Below are 16635 nucleotides of genomic sequence, written 5' to 3' on the forward strand. Positions count from 1 at the left end.
ATTTCCCCAATGTGATATAGAGACACAAATTGAGCACTTGCTGGTGAAAAAATTGTGCCAATAGAGTTGCACAATGCAAGGATGCCACAAACCTAATTTATAAATAATGTACTATTTGTGAAGCAGAATAAAGTGAAATGCAATAAAACAAGGCATGCCTGTATAATACAATCAAGTTATACAAATCTTGTATGTAAAAATAAATCCAGTTGTGTAAATTTACAAAAAATGTGCTAAACATGTAAGGCCAAAAGGTGTTTTAAAAAGCAATCAAGGGAGGCAGTGTTTCATGATAAAGCACTAAACCAAGTATCATGAGCCTTGGATCTGGTTCCAGTTGTCTGACCAACAGGGATCTCAGTTTTTTTTCTTATATCAATAATTATGTTACTAGCCACCGTACATTAAAAGGTTGTCGAGATAATCAACTGGAGTAATGTATTTGAAAATATTTTGAAAGGGTAAAGTGTTATATAAAGGCAAATAATTATTACATGGACTAGTCAGGAAAAGTTAGATTGAGTCTTGTCAAAAATGGGTGATTAACTAAAATATTACCAAACAGAAAACCAATAACATTGTAAATATTGAACTCTCAAAAGAGAAGTAATTCTTCCTAGTGACTATGATGTCAAACTAGTCCTCACAGATGATGGAAAGCTATAGATATACATATAGATGATACAGATAATATATTAATAGATGATATAGAGATATAGATACAGAGTACCTAAATATTGCAGAAGTGACAGATAAAAGCTATATAACTTCTAGATGTCATAGAATATGGCTTCCAAGGTCTAGTTAGGTTTTCCTTTCAACAAATTTGGTCAGGTTTCCTAAGTGATTTCTAAGTTGTGTTTGTGTGTGTACATTATAGTGACACAGGAAAATTTGATTTGTTTTGAGTACATCTGTGATCTGTGATACATGATATAGTGCAAAATGATATGATTGTTAAAACTTGACATTGGAACACCATATAATTAGTTCACATCTCCTAATATGAGATCAATACAGTAAAGATTTTTTACAAAGCAGCAATTTCTTATACATGAAAATGTAGAGGCAATGGTAATGTGCTAGTAATAATTCAAAAATATTTTAGGAAAAATTTGCCAGTAATTTCAAAACGGATAAATATTGTTGCAAATTTGATCTACCAAATAATGAAGACAATTAAGGACAACTTATTGTTTGTGCTGTTATATTGGAACTAATGTTTGTTATTTATTTGATCAGTTATTTAATAATTTATTCCTTTGTGTTTTTAATCTTAGTTGGAAATACACTTTTAGTGGATCACACAAAACCGCCAAAAATAATATTTGATAAGAAGGCTGAATCTTCAGAATTAGGAACAGGATCTTCTAGTCCCCAGAGGTTTATTTGCTTTTAAAAAAGTTTTTGTTTGTGTTTTTAGTTAGCATTTTTTTTTCTCCTGTATACAAGAACAAATTTCTGATTGATTTAAGATGTTGACAAGTGAATCCATGTCTCAGCATTAAAATGGGCCTGGGCAATTGCATTATTCACTTCAAAAAGTGACACTGATGAAGCACTGTCTAGGAAACACTATAAGAGATACAATTTATACTGATTTTTGTGGCCTATACTGATTTTCTAAAGAAGGAAAAGCATTTTAATTTCACTTGCAGTCTCTTATACTTGAAACTAAAAGGAGTCTACAGTTAATAAATTGTTCTAAATATTATTTTTCCTTTCCTATTCATGTATGGGTCAGCTCTCCAGTTGTAGGGCATCTCACGTATTTACTATGTAGAAAGTATTAGCAGTAGCCACGCACATAGAAATTCACAGACACACTAAAATGCAAAATTTAAAACAAGACATTAAAATGTATATGCACCCAACAACCTGCTATTGTCCTTTTATTGGACCAAGTTATATCAAAACACAATTTTGGAGAGATAGTTGTATAGCCTCTTGCCTGATCTACTGTACACCTAAAATTTAGTAATTTTGAGCTAAAACAAAAAAAAAGGTGAGTCAAGTAATTATGCACATCAAATTCTTAATAACCTCCATAAAAACACTTCTATGGTCAATTTCTCATTGCTTTAAGTTTCCCAAATGAGTGGATGGGGCTCAGGGTGAAGGGTGAGTGGAAAATTGAAAGATGTGGATTATTTTTTCTTGGTGAGGCCAGTTTGAATTTTTTAAACATTGCAGTAATATTTAGAATATTAGTCAATGATGTTAGAAAAAAGAGAAAAAGTGTGGAGGAATGATGCATCAGGTAGAATGACAATAAACAATAGTTCTTGAAAGCCAGAGATAGAAAAGAATTAGTAGTCATCTGGAATGACAAAAAAGTTTTATTTTCAGAATAAAATACGAATACAACTAACTAGGGAAGTGAAAGATCTCTACAAAGAGAACTATAAAACACTACTCAAAGAAATAAGAGATGACACAAATAAATGGAAAAGCATTTGATACTCATGGATAGGAAGAATCAATATTGTAAAAATGGCCATATTGTCCAAAGCAATTTATAGATTCAATTTGATTCCTACTAAATTATCACTGAGATTCTTTACAGAACTAGAAAAAAAAACTATTTTAAAATTCATAAAAACCTAAAAAAAAGAGCCTGAATATCCAAGGCAATCCTAAGCAAAAGAAAAAAAGAAAAAAAAAAAAAAGCTGGAGGCATCATGCCACCCAACTTCAAACTATACTAGAGGGCTAAAGTAACCAAAATGGCATGCTACTGGTGCAAAAAAAAAAAAAAAAAAAAAAAAAAAAAAAGAGAGAGAGAGACATATAGATCAACAGAACAGAATAGAAAAGCCAGAAATAAGGTGCATACCCACAACTATATGATCTTTGACTAACCTGAAAAGCACAATTAATAAGGAAAGGATTCCCTATTCAATAAATGGTGCTTGGAGAAATGGCTAGCCACATGCAGATGATTGAAACTGGACCCCTTCCTTCCACCATGTACAAAAAATAAGATGAATTCAAGACCTAAATATAAAACCCAATATCATAAAAACCCTGGAAGGCACCCTAGGCAAATAAAATTGAGGACATAGAAAGGGGCAAACATTTCATGATGAAGTTGTCAAAAGTGATTGCAACAAAAGCAAAAATTGACAAATGAGATCTAATTAAACTGAAGAGTTTCTGCACAGCAAAGGAAACTATCAACAGAGTAAACAGACAACCTGCAGAATAGGAGAAAATTCTTGCAAACTATGCATCTGCCAAAGGTCTAATATCCAGAATCTAGAAGGAACTTAAACAAATTTACAAGAGAAAATCAAACAACCCAGTTAAAAAGTGGGCAATGGACATAAACAGACACTTTTCAAAAGAAGACATACATGTGGCCAACAAGCATATGAAAAAGAGCTCAACATCACTGATCATTGGAGAAATGCAATGACAACCATAATGAGATACCATCTCACACCAATTAGAATGGCTATTATTAAAGAGTCAAAAAAAAAAAAAAACAAAAAACAAACAAAAAACCCAGATGCTGACAAGGCTGTGGACAAAAAGGAATGCTTATACACTGTCGTTGGGAGTGTGAATTAGTTCAGCCATTTTGGAACACATTGTGGCGATTCCTCAAAGACCTAAAAACAGAAATACCATTTGACCCAGCAATCCCGTTACTGCATACATGCCCACAGAAACATAAATGGTTTTATTATAAAGATGCATGCACAAGTCTGTTCATTGCAGCACTGTTCACAATAGCAAAGACATAGAATCAACCTAAATGCCCATCAACGATAGATTTGATAAGAAAAATATGGTACATATACACCATGGAATTCTATGTGGCCATAAAAAGAATGGGATCATGTCCTTTGCAGGAACATGGATGGAACTGGAGGCCATTATCTTTAGCAAACTAATATAGGGACAGAATACAAAATATCACATGGTATAACTTATAAGTGGGAGCTAAGTGATCAGAACACATGGACAGGAAGAGAACAACAGACACCGAGACCTTTTGGAGCTTGGAGGGTGGGAAGAGGGAGAGTATCAGGAAAAATAACTAATGGGTAATAAGCTTAATGCCTGGTTGATGAAATAATCTGTACAACGAATCCCCATGACACAAGTTTGCCTGTATGAAAAATGTGCTCTTGTACTCTGGAATGTAAAATAAAAGTTAAAAAAGTGTTATTTTCTTTGCACACAGGTCAATTGGTTTTGGTTTCTAGGGCTGTGAAAGTTTATTTGATCATATCTGGGGTCAGCAAAGCATAATAGCATGATGAATTATACATGTTTGCTTATTGTTATGTTTTTGCTGATCTCAGTGATTTCTAGCCTACCTTTATTTTTCTTTTAAATGGGATTTGGAAGGTTACAGAGCAACAAAGACAGGACTAGAATCCAGGTCTTTTGACTTCTATTTTATTACCTTTTGTACTATGTGATATGCCTTTGGTAAAAATGTTCTATAAAATCATATTTAGGAAGGTACAATCAGCAAATACCATCCATTTACAAAAGAATTAACATGATTTTTAAAAATTAGAATTAGGAGATTTTATTGGGACAACATCATTCTCCAGACATGTATCATTTGATACGGAGCTATGCAGAAATATTGAAACTCATAAAGGAAGATAAATTAGGGAATAATTATCTGTCTACATCATTAGTATATAATGTATTTAAATAGTCTATTTTCTCATAAAAAATAACATAATATACATCATAAATATATGGCTTATAAATACCTTCAAAAGGAAACATCTATTACATGTTCTTTTGAGGAGAAAATAGCTGCTAATGAATGGCATCAAAACAATAGGAATATTTGAATCAGAAAAAAAATTTTAAAATCCCTCCAATAGAACTGGGCTACATAGTAAATAGATTAGGAGAAGCGATGCTCTAAAAAGGTAATAATTAAATAATCTGAATATGTGCACATCATCAGACTCAAGAGTATAAAACTAATCAATAGAAAAGAAATCAGGTATAATTTTTAAAAAAAGACAGAAACAGTCTTAATAATGAAATGAAAGAGTGTAACTGTTATAAAATAAAATAAAACATATCAACATAATTCTTAAAATTACAAGTATATATATTTATTGCAACAATTAAAACAATATATGAATGTATTTTAAAAGTTTGATTTCCAATAATCCCCCCTATCCCTTTTCCTACTAACTTTCTCCCTGAGGTAACTGACAACAGGTGCCTAGTTCGTATCTGAGACTTGGTAATTTATAAAGAACAGAAATTTATTTTTCACGGTCTTGGAAACTGGGAAGTCCAAGAGCAAGGCACAGCAGGTTAAGGCATGGTCTCTCGGCTTCCAGGATGATACTTTGAATACCACATCTTTCGGAGAGGAGAAACACTATGTCATCTCATGTCACAAGAGCAAAACAAAGAAAACCCACCCTTGCAAGCCTTTTTTTATACAGGCATTAATTCATTCATGAGGATGGAGCCCTTATGACCTAAAAACCTCCCAAAGTCTCCACCTCCCAACACTACGGCATTGAAGATCAAGTTTCTAACACATAAATTGAGGGGAAGACCCATTAAAACTATAGCAGCATCAGTGTAGATATTACAGCTTTTTCGGTTATCTACTTTGTTATTTCCAAATTTGTTGTTTAGGTATTGATTTTGTTTAAAGCACCTTTTGCCTTAGAAAAATTATTAACTTTTGTAAATGAAAGTGCTTATTTCATTTTCTTTTACAGATATTAGGTTTCCTGTCTTGGTGATGAACTTATTTTCCAATCCTACATTGCTTATTTAGTCTTGTACATGTTTTAAGATTTTTAGTTCATCATACATTGCTTTTAATTCATGTTCTTATTTTGATACATTGATGAATAGTATTATTATTTATTTTCTTAGGGATGTCTAGAGTCGTGATTATCCCTTATATGAAATAAACTATTCTTTTACCACTGAATTGAAAAACCATTTTTTTACTATATTAAATTCTCATTTGTCATAGGATCTGTTTCTGAATTCTTTCCTTTGTTCCAGTAAAATATTTCTTTATTCCTATGTCTATACAATATTGACTTGATTATAATAGCTTTATAGAATATTTTGATATCTAGTAGGGCAAGTAATGCTTAATTATTACCTTTTATAATTTTCTTAGATATTCTGATCATTCTTTCAAATAAACTTTAAATAATTTGTGTTTCTAAAATAAACAGACTTACTAATATAACTCTATAAGATTATATTTGGAATTTCATTAAATGCATATATTAATTTTAGGATAATTTACATTGTTGTGATATAAAATCTTCCTATATAGTAGTATAATATTTATTTTCAGTATTTCAGCTAAGTCTTGAAAGAGAACATTATTTTTCAAATCATTATATTCTGTACTCAAAAGTGTGACTCAGGTAAATATAAGCTAACGGCCATTGTCTAAAATGACAATCAACAAATTCATGAGTCAATAGAAACAGTAGGACATAACTATGAAAAGAACATACACAGGCTTTGAATTTAATTTGATTTTGACTCTTGAACTTACTCTTGTCAATCAGTCTATCAGAGTCTTAGATTCCTCATCTGTAACAAGCGTGTAATACATGACAGCGTTGTGAACATTACATTCTGGTACCCAAAAAAGTGCCAAGTAAGCACATAAAAAATATTTAGTCATAAAATCCACTTTGTGATGCAATCTTCAAGTTTGGCAAGCTTCAACTGATTTTAATTTTGCTCTATTCATTAATATTATACACCTTAAATCTTTTCTGCTGTGTCTGTGTCTATATTAAAAAAACACCATATATGTAAATGAATGTTTATACTTTAGGATTTCCAAATACATTTTTACTACCCATGTGGACAACTTATGTTAATTGAGTAGAACATAAAAATCATTGTTAATCACTGCACTAACTTGCTATTTCTCTTTGCAGCTTTCAGAAACGGGGTGCTTTTTAACCTGAAGTATACACATATAATAAAGGCCCTTCAAATAGTATACATTAAATGGAACATTTTTTTCAGTGCTATTTTCTATATCTTATTCGTTCACGTAAGTGTTTATTTAAGTATTTAAGTATTCATTCACATAAGTATTTACTATGTACTTACTATGCAGCAGGCACTCAGATAGGCAGTGGAAATAAAAGGATAAGCATACAGGAACAGTCCCTGACCTCATGGAGCTTATGCTATAACAGGCAGACAGAAAAGAGATAATTAAATATAAATTGATAAACTATAATCATGGTGAGTAGTATGAATTTAGAAAACCTGTAGGAGCATTTATGCAGTGAGAGAAGGAGTATCAAAATCGAAACCTGAAGAATAGATATGTGTTAAGTAATTGAAGAAAGAATGAGGCCAGTGAGGCTAGAGAATAGAGCAAGAAGAGTAATACAAAATTAAGTTTGGAGAAACAGGAATGCAGCAAAATTTGGAACCTTATTGTAAGAACAACAGAAAGTTACTGTAAGATTTTGAATGGGAATAGTATAATTGAATCTATTATTTTAAGAAAATTACTGCAGAGTAGAAAATGAAGAAAGTCAAGAGCACGTATGAAAAGACCAAAATAAAATGATTATCCACTGAAATTTAAATGCTATCAGCTCAAGAAAACTACATGAAAACATTTTTAGATGAATACAATTTTATTAATCAGCTTGATCTTTCTGTGGATTAGGATCACCTGGTTGTTAGTAGATTGGCAACGAAACACATTGGTTCTATTTTCAGGACACCAGTGTTTTATGGTATCACACTTTGAAAACTTTTAGCATAGAAGCTGCAAGTGAATGTAAACAGGTAACTTTTGAATTTTCTGAATGCACTTATTGTGTCTTATATGATAATTAATGAGATACATTTTATTTTTATAATTTATAAATTAATGTTTAGATTTATAGCTTAGATCTTGAAATATCTTGAGAAGATTGTTTAGAAGGACAGTAGACTTCATCATCAGACAAATCTGTATTTGAATCTCAATACTTTTACTTCATGTCTCAGTGATCATCAGCAAGTTATACAATCTCATTAAGCCTTGGTTTCCTTGCCTGTAAAATGGAGATACACCTTTCTAGATGTTCATTTTACAGATTATTATTGAGCTCTAATTTAATTAATGTGTATATGGTGCTGAAAACACTGTAATTGTACAGAAAATTTGTAGAGTAATAAATTTTCTAGAGTAATTAATAATGAGAATACAAATAATAGGAATGATAATAAGAATAAGAATAAGAATTATAATTCTATTAATAACAATAAAGTAGTTTTAAGCTATTTTTATTAACAATAAAATACTTGTTGTTTTAGTATTTTATTCATTGCCAAACTGAGTAAAAGAAAGTTCTTCTTGCCATACCTCTCAAAAAAAGGACATTAGAGAGAAAGAATCTTTGATGGTAGAAAAGTGAACACATGGTGCTTTAAGATGCTTTCATCAAAGCTGAGCCATTAGAAGATCAGACAAGGAAAAACTACTCCTAAGCTATGATACATAGAGAAATTCTTCACTCACAAAGTAGAAAATCTAGCTTTGTAGGAACAGAAATGTGAAGAGAAATCTTCAAAGAGAAAAGAAAAGGCTGAGCTGCTCAAAATCAGTCCATTTATTAAAAAAAAAGAATGTATTTCTTTTTATTTATGTCCATTTGCAGAATGATTAAAATCACAAACCCATTTTGCTTTAGTCCACAAAGCATTTATAATATCACATACTGCCTGCAATGATTAATTTTATTAGTCATTTTTCCAGAGAAAATCTTTCAGATACAGAAATATCATTTATTCTCTTTTTAAAGATGAGTAAACTGAGTCAGCAAATTATTAAGCAGTTTCTAAAATGATAAAATTTGTGGATGACCGCTCTTCAATCAGTAAAATTTATTGTCAGTCAAATTTTTAATTCTCAGCTCACTGAAAGTTGTTGACACATAAACCACATAAAATATAGAAGATGGCTAATAAAGCCTTGCATGCTATATCCAGTGTTTCTTCAGAGGACACAAGTATTTTTATTTGTCATCATTTAAAATCGAGTATAATAAAGCCTTACTTCTCAGACAACTTATTAGCATACGCCAAAAATAGAAAGGAAATGAAAATGATTTCTGAGAATTAAAATATATAGTGGAAATTGGCCAAATAGGAACAGCTCCGGTCTGCAACTCCCAGTGAGACCAAGGCAGAAGGCGGGTGATTTCTGCATTTCCAACTGAGGTACCCAGTTCATCTCACTGGGACAGGTCAGGCAGTGGGTGCTGCCCACGGAGGGCGAACAGAAGCAGGGTGGGGCATTGCTTCACCCGAGAAGTGCAAGGGACCAGGGACCTCCCTCCCCCCCAGCCAAGGGAAGCCATGAGGAATTGTGTTACCCTGCCAGGTTACTATGCTTTTCCCACGGTTTTTGCAATCTGCAGATCAGGAGATTCCCTCATGTGCCTATACCACCAGGGTCCTGGGTTTCAAGCACAAAACTGGGCGGCCGTTTGGGCAGACACCGAGCTAGCCATAGGAGATTTTGTTCATACCACAGTGGAGCCTGGAACCCCAGGGAGATAGAACCGTTCACTCCCCTGGAAAGGGGGCTGAAGCCAGGGAGTCAAGTGGTCTCGCTCAGCGGCTCCCACTCCCACAGAGCCCAGCAAGCTAAGAACCACTGTCTTGAAATTCTTTTTGCCATCACAGCAATCTGAAGTTGACCTGGGATGATCAAGCTTGGTGGGGGCAGAGGCATCTGCCATTAATGAGGCCTTAGTAGGCAGTTTTCCCCTAACAGTGTTAAGGATGCTGGGAGATCTGGGTTGGGCGCAGCAAAGCGGCTGTGGCCAGACTGCTTCTCTAGATTCCTCCTCATTGGGCAGGGTATCTCTGAAGGAAAGGTAACAGGCCCAGTCAGGGGCTTACAAACAAAACCCCCATTTCCCTGGGACAGAGCTCCTGGGGGAAAGCGCAGCTGTGGGCGCAGCTTCAGCGAATTTAATCGTTTTTGCCTGACAGCTCTGAAGACAACAGCTGATCCTGACAAGGATTCTTCCAGCATAGCACACCAGCTCTACTAAGGGACAGACTGCTTACTCAAGTGGGTCCCTGACCCCCAGGCCTCTTGGTTGGGAGAAACTTCCCAACAGGGGTCGACAGACACCTCATATAGGAGAGCTCCAGCTGGCATCAGGCTGGTGCCCCTCTGGGACCAAGCTTCCAGAGAAAGGAGCAGGCAGCAATCTTCACCCTTCTACAACCTCCACTGGTGATACCCAGGCAAACAGGATCTGGAGTGGACCTCCAGCATACTGCAGCAGACCTGCAGAAGAGAGGCCTGTTAGAAGAAAAAGTAACAAGCAGAAAGCAACAACATCAACATCAACATAAAGGACCCCTCCATAAAAACCCTATCCAAAGGTCTTCAGCCTCAAAGATCAAAGGTAGATAAATTCATGAAGATGAGGAAAAACCAGTGCAAAAACACTGAAAATTCCAAAATCAAGAATGCCCCTTCTCCAAATGATTGCAACTCCTCTCCAGCAAGGGCACAAAACTGAACGGATAATGAGATTGATGAATTGACAGAAGCAGGCTTCAGAAGGTTGGTAATAGCGAACTCCTCTGAGCTAAAGGAGCATGTTCTAACCCGATGAAAGGAAGCTGAGAACCTTGATAAAAGGTTACAGGAACTTCTAACTATAATAACCAGTTTAGAGAGGAACATAAATGACCAGATGGAGCTGAAAAACACAGCACAAGAACTTCGTGAAGCATACACAAGTATCAATAACCAAATCGATCTAGTAGAAGAAAAGATATTAGAGATTGAAGATCAACTTACTGAAATAAGGCATGAGGAAAAGATTAGAGAAACAATAATGGAAAGGAATGAACAAAGCCTCCAAGAAATATGGGACTATGTGAAAAGACCAAACCAACGATTGATTGGTGTACCTGAAAGTAATGGGGAGAATGGAATGAAGTGGGAAAACACACTTCAGGATATGATCCAGGAGAACTTCCCAAACCTAGCAAGACAGGACAACATTCAAATTGAGGAAATAAAGAGAACATCACTAAGATACCCCTCGAGTAGAGCAACACCAAGACACATAATCGTCAGATTGTCCAAGGTTAAATTGAAGAAAAAAATGTTAAGTGTAGCCAGAGAGTAAGGTCAGGTTACCTACAAAGGAAAGTCCATCAGATTTCTTGCAGAAAACCTACAAGCCGGAAAGGGGGCGGGGTGTAATATTAACATTATTAAAGAAAAGAATTTTCAAAGTAGAAATTCATATCCAGCCATACTAAGCTTTATAAGCGAAGAAGAAATAAAATCATTTCCAGACAAGCAAATGCTGAGGGATTTTGTCACCACCAGGCCTGCCTTAAGAGAGCTCCTGAAGGAACCACTAAATACAAAAAGGAAAAAGAGTTACCAGCCTCTGCATAAACACAAAATATAAAGGCCAATGACACTATGAAGAAACTGCATCAAATAATGTTTAAAATAACCAGCTAGCATCATAATGACAGGATCCAATTCACACATAACAATATTAACCTTAAATGTAAATGGGCTAAATGCTCCAATTAAAATGCAAAGACTGGCAAATTGGATAGAGTCAAGACCCATCTGTATGCTGTATTCAGGAGACCCATCTCGTGTGCAAAGACACACATAGGCTCAAAATAAAGGGATGGAGGAATATTTACCAAGCAAATGGAAAGCAAAAAAAATAAAAATAAAAATAAAAAGCAGGGGTTTCAATCTTAGTCTCTGATAAAACAGACTTTAAACCAACAAAGATCAAAAAAGACAAAGAAGGGCATTACATAACGGTCAAGGGATCAATGCAACAGGAAGAGCTAATTATCCTAAATATATATGCATCCAAAATAGGAGCATCAAGATTCATAAAACAAGTTCTTAGAGACCTATGAAGAGACTTAGACTCCCACACAATAATAATGGGAGACTTTAACACCCCACTGTCAATATTAGATTGATCAATGATACAGAAAATTAACAAGGATATTCAGGGCTTGAATTCAGCTCTGGACCAAGTGGACCTAATCGACGTGTACAGAACTCTTCACCCCATATGAAAATAATATACATGCTTCTCAGCACCACATAGCACATATTCTAAAATTGACCACAAAATTGGAAGTGAAACACTCCTCAGCAAATGCAAAAGAACAGAAATCATAACAAACAGTCTCTCAGACCACAGTGCAATCAAATTAGAACTCAGGGTTAAAACTCACTCAAAACCACAACATTACATGGAAATTGAACAACCTGAATGATTACCGGGTAATAATAAAATTAAGGCAGAAATAAAGAAGTTCATTGAAACCAATGAGAAAAAAGAGACAACTTACCAGAATCACTGCAACACAACTAAAGCAGTGTTAAGAGGGAAGTTTACAGCACTAAATGCCCACAACAGAAAGCTGGAAAGATCTAAAATCAACACCCTAACATGACAATTCTAAGAACTAGAGCAGCAAGAGCAAACAAATTCAAATGCTAGCAGAAGACAAGAAATAACTAAGATCAGAGCAGAACTGAAGGAGATAGAGTCACAAAAACCTTTCAAAAAATCAATGAATCCAGGAGCTGTTCTTTTTTTTAATTAACAAAATAGATGGACCACTAGCTAGACAAATAAAGGAAAGAAAGAAGAGTCAAATACACACAATAGACACAATAAAATATAACGGGATATCACCACTGATCCCACAGAAATACAAACTACTATCAGAGAATACTACAAACACCTCTACGAATAAAAAAATGAGAAAATCTAGAAGAAATGGATAAATTCCTGGACACATACACCCTCCCAAGCCTAAACCAGGAAGAAGTCGAATTCCTGAATAGACGAATAACAAGTTGTGAAACTGAGGCAGTAATTAATAGACTACCAAACAAAAAAGCCCAGGACTGGACAGATTCACAGCCAAATTGTACCAGAGGTACAAGGAGGAGCTGGTATCATTCCTTCTGAAATTAATGCAAACAATTGAAAAAGAGGGACTCCTTCCTGACTCATTTTCTGAGGCCAGCATCATCCTGATACTAAAACCTGGCAGAGACACAACAACAACAAAAAAGAAAATTTCAGGCCAATATCCCTGGTGAACATTGATGCAAAAATCCTCAATAAAATACTGGCAAACCGAATCCAGCAGCACAACAAAAAGCTTATTCACCACAATCAAGTCAGCTTCATCCCTGGGATGCAAGATTGGTTCAACATATGCAAATCAATAAACAATCCATCACATAAACACAACCAATGACAAAAACCACAAGATTATCTCAATAGATGCAGAAAAGGCCTTTGATAAAATCCAGCATCCTTTCATGCTAAAAACTCTCAATAAACTAGGTATTGATGGAACTTATCTCAAAACAATAAGAGCTATTTATGACAAACCCAGAGCCAATATCATGCTGAATGGGCAAAAGCTAGAAGCATTCCCTTTGAAAACCGGCACAAGACAAGGATGTCCTCTCTCAGCACTCCTATTCAACATAGTATTGGAAGTTCTGGCCAGAGCAATCAGGCAAGAGAAAGAAATAAAGCATATTCAAATAAGAGGGGAAGTCAAATTGTCTCGGTTTGAAGATGACATGATTGTATATTCAGAAAACCCCATCATCTCAGCCCAAAAAACTCCTTAAGCTGTTAAGCAACTTCAGCAAAGTCTCAGGATACAAAATCAATGTGCAAAAATCACAAGCATTCCTATACACCAACAATAGACAAGCAGAGAGCCAAATCATGAGTGAACTCCCATTCACAATTGCTACAAAGAGAATAAAATACCAAGTAATACAACTTACAAGGGATGTGGAGGACCTCTTCAAGGAGAACTACAAACCACTGCTCAAGGAAATAAGAGAGGACACAAACAAATGGGAAAACAGTCCATGCTCATGGATAGGAAGAATCAATATTGTGAAAATGGCCATACTGCCTAAAGTAATTCATAGATTCAATGTTATTCCCATCAAGCTACCAGTGACTTTCTTCACATAATTAGAAAAAAACTACTTTAAATTTCATATGGAACCAAAAAGAGTGCATATAGCCAAGACAATCCTAAGCAAAAAGAACAAAGCTGGAGACATCATGCTACCTGACTTCAAACTATACTAAAAGGCTACAGTAACCAAAACAACATGGTACTGGTACCTAAACAGATATATAGACCACAGGAAAAGAACAGAGACATTAGAAATAACAGCACACATGTACAACCATCTGGTCTTTGACAAATCTGACAAAAGCAAGCAACGGGGAAAGGATTCTCTATTTAATAAATGGTGTTGGGAAAACTGGCTAGCCTTATGCAGAAAACAGAAACCGGACCCCTTCCTTACACCTTATACAAAAACTAACTCAAGATGGATTAAAGACTTAAATGTAAAACCCCAAACCATAAAAACCCTAGAAGAAAACCTAGGCAATACCATTCAGGAAATAAGCATGGGCAAAGACTTCAGTATTAAAACACCAAAAGCAATTGCAACAAAACCAAAATTGACTAATGGGCTCTAATCAAACTAGAGAGCTTCTGCACAGCAAAAGAAACTATCATCAGAGTGAACAGACAACTTACAGAATGGGAGAAAGTTTTTGCAAACTACCCATCTGACAAAGGTCTAATATCCAGAATCCACAAGGAACTTAAACAAATTTACAAGAAAAAAAAACAACTCCATCAAAAAATGGGCAAAAGATATAAACAGACACTTCTCAAAAGAAGACATTTATGTGGCCAATAAACATATGAAAAATAGCTCATCAACACTGCTCATTAGAGAAATGCAAATCAAAACCACAATAAGATACCATCTCACACCAGTTAGAATGGCGATATCCAAAAGACAGGAAAAAAACAGATGCTGGCGAGGCTGTGGAGAAATAGGAACACTTTTACACCGTTGATGTGAGTGTAGCTTAGTTCAACCATTGTGGAAGACAATCTGGTGATTCCTCAAGGATCTAGAACAAGAAATACCATTTGACCCAGCAATCTCACTACTGAGTATATACCCAAAGGATTATAAATTATTCTACTATAAATACACATGCACACATATGTTTATTGCAGCACTATTTACAATAGCAAAGACCTGGAACCAACCAACCATGGAATACTATGTAGCCATAAAAATGAGTTCATGTCCTTTGCAGGGATATGGATGAAGCTGGAAGTCATCATTCTCAGAAACCAACACAGAACATAAAACCAAACACCGCATGTTCTCACTCATAAGTGGGAGTTGAATAATGAGAGCACATGGACACAGGGAGGGGAACATCACACACTGGGGCCTGCTGGGGGTTGGGGGACAAGGGGAGAGATAGCATTAGGAGAAATACCTAAAGTAGATGATGGGTTGATGGGTGCAGCAAACCACCATGGCATATGTACACCTATGTAACAAACCTGCATGTTCTGCACATGTATCCCAGAACTTAAACTATAATAAAAAATGAATAGATAAATATTATTAAAATAAAAAAGTGGCAATATTAAGATTAATTCTTATTTTCTGCAGCATCAGTATGACTACAGTTTAGTAAGTGTAACAGAATAACTGATTTTGTTGTTTTGCCTGTCCTAATAACCTTATTTCTCAAAGACTTGGTGACAAGATCTCTGTGGAATTTCTTCCTAGGTTTACTCAATTTTTCTTCAGTGTATTCATTCTTTCCTGTCTTGTTTAATCATTTGTAAGTCCTCATGTCTCAGATGTATAGATGTCTTTTCTATTACTATTGAATTCCCATAAGATAATTATTCAATAGTAAATGAGGCCAGCATTTATAAAATGTTTCCTTTTTAATGCCCTCCCTGCCTTTGGTCTTTAATGTGGTTCCTTTAATACTTGATTCTTACTGGCATCACAGTTTTTCTGAAATATCTATATATTCAATATTTAACCTGATAATCTCTGTCAAGTTTCTAAAGGGTAGAAGCCACATTTTCACTATGTTTATTCTCAATGGCTTCATGGTATGTACCATAAAGTAAGTAATTAAGTAATTTATGAATGTTGAATGGAGCTGAGATGAAATGGACTGACAGCTTCAGGGTTAAATGGTTGCATATCTTCACTGTCTTAATTTACGAGGACAGTTTTTGTTGTTTATCTCATCACTAAATATAGGTATGTAGTCGTAGCTATTATCCTATGATGCTTGGTACAATTATTTCCTAAAAATGGCGGTTTTGCGTCAGGGAGTGTGTATCCCTGGAGAAGTATATATATGGGCAAAAAAAAAGTACTTTATAAAGTACAAGGATTCCAGAGACCATATTTTTCAACTTAGCAGTGACTTCACATCCATCTCTTATCTTCTCTGCTCCAGGTACTTTCTTGCCAATTGAACTATTTTATTTTATCACTTCAACTTTTCCTAGGGATGTCAACTTTGTTCTTTTTTTTTTTTTTTTTAAATGACGAAGCAATGCCTGGCCAAATCCAGATTCTTAAACTTGATGAACCGCTTCTTTGGCACAAGTTGTGGTGCTTGCAATAGATGTAGAGAATTTTTAAGACTATTAGATACATAGTCTCTGCCCTGAATTAAAATAGAAATGACAAAGAGGTACGTTGAATCAATC

Source organism: Gorilla gorilla, chromosome X, assembly GCF_029281585.2.
Source record: "Gorilla gorilla gorilla isolate KB3781 chromosome X, NHGRI_mGorGor1-v2.1_pri, whole genome shotgun sequence".
Lineage (NCBI taxonomy): Eukaryota > Metazoa > Chordata > Mammalia > Primates > Hominidae > Gorilla > Gorilla gorilla.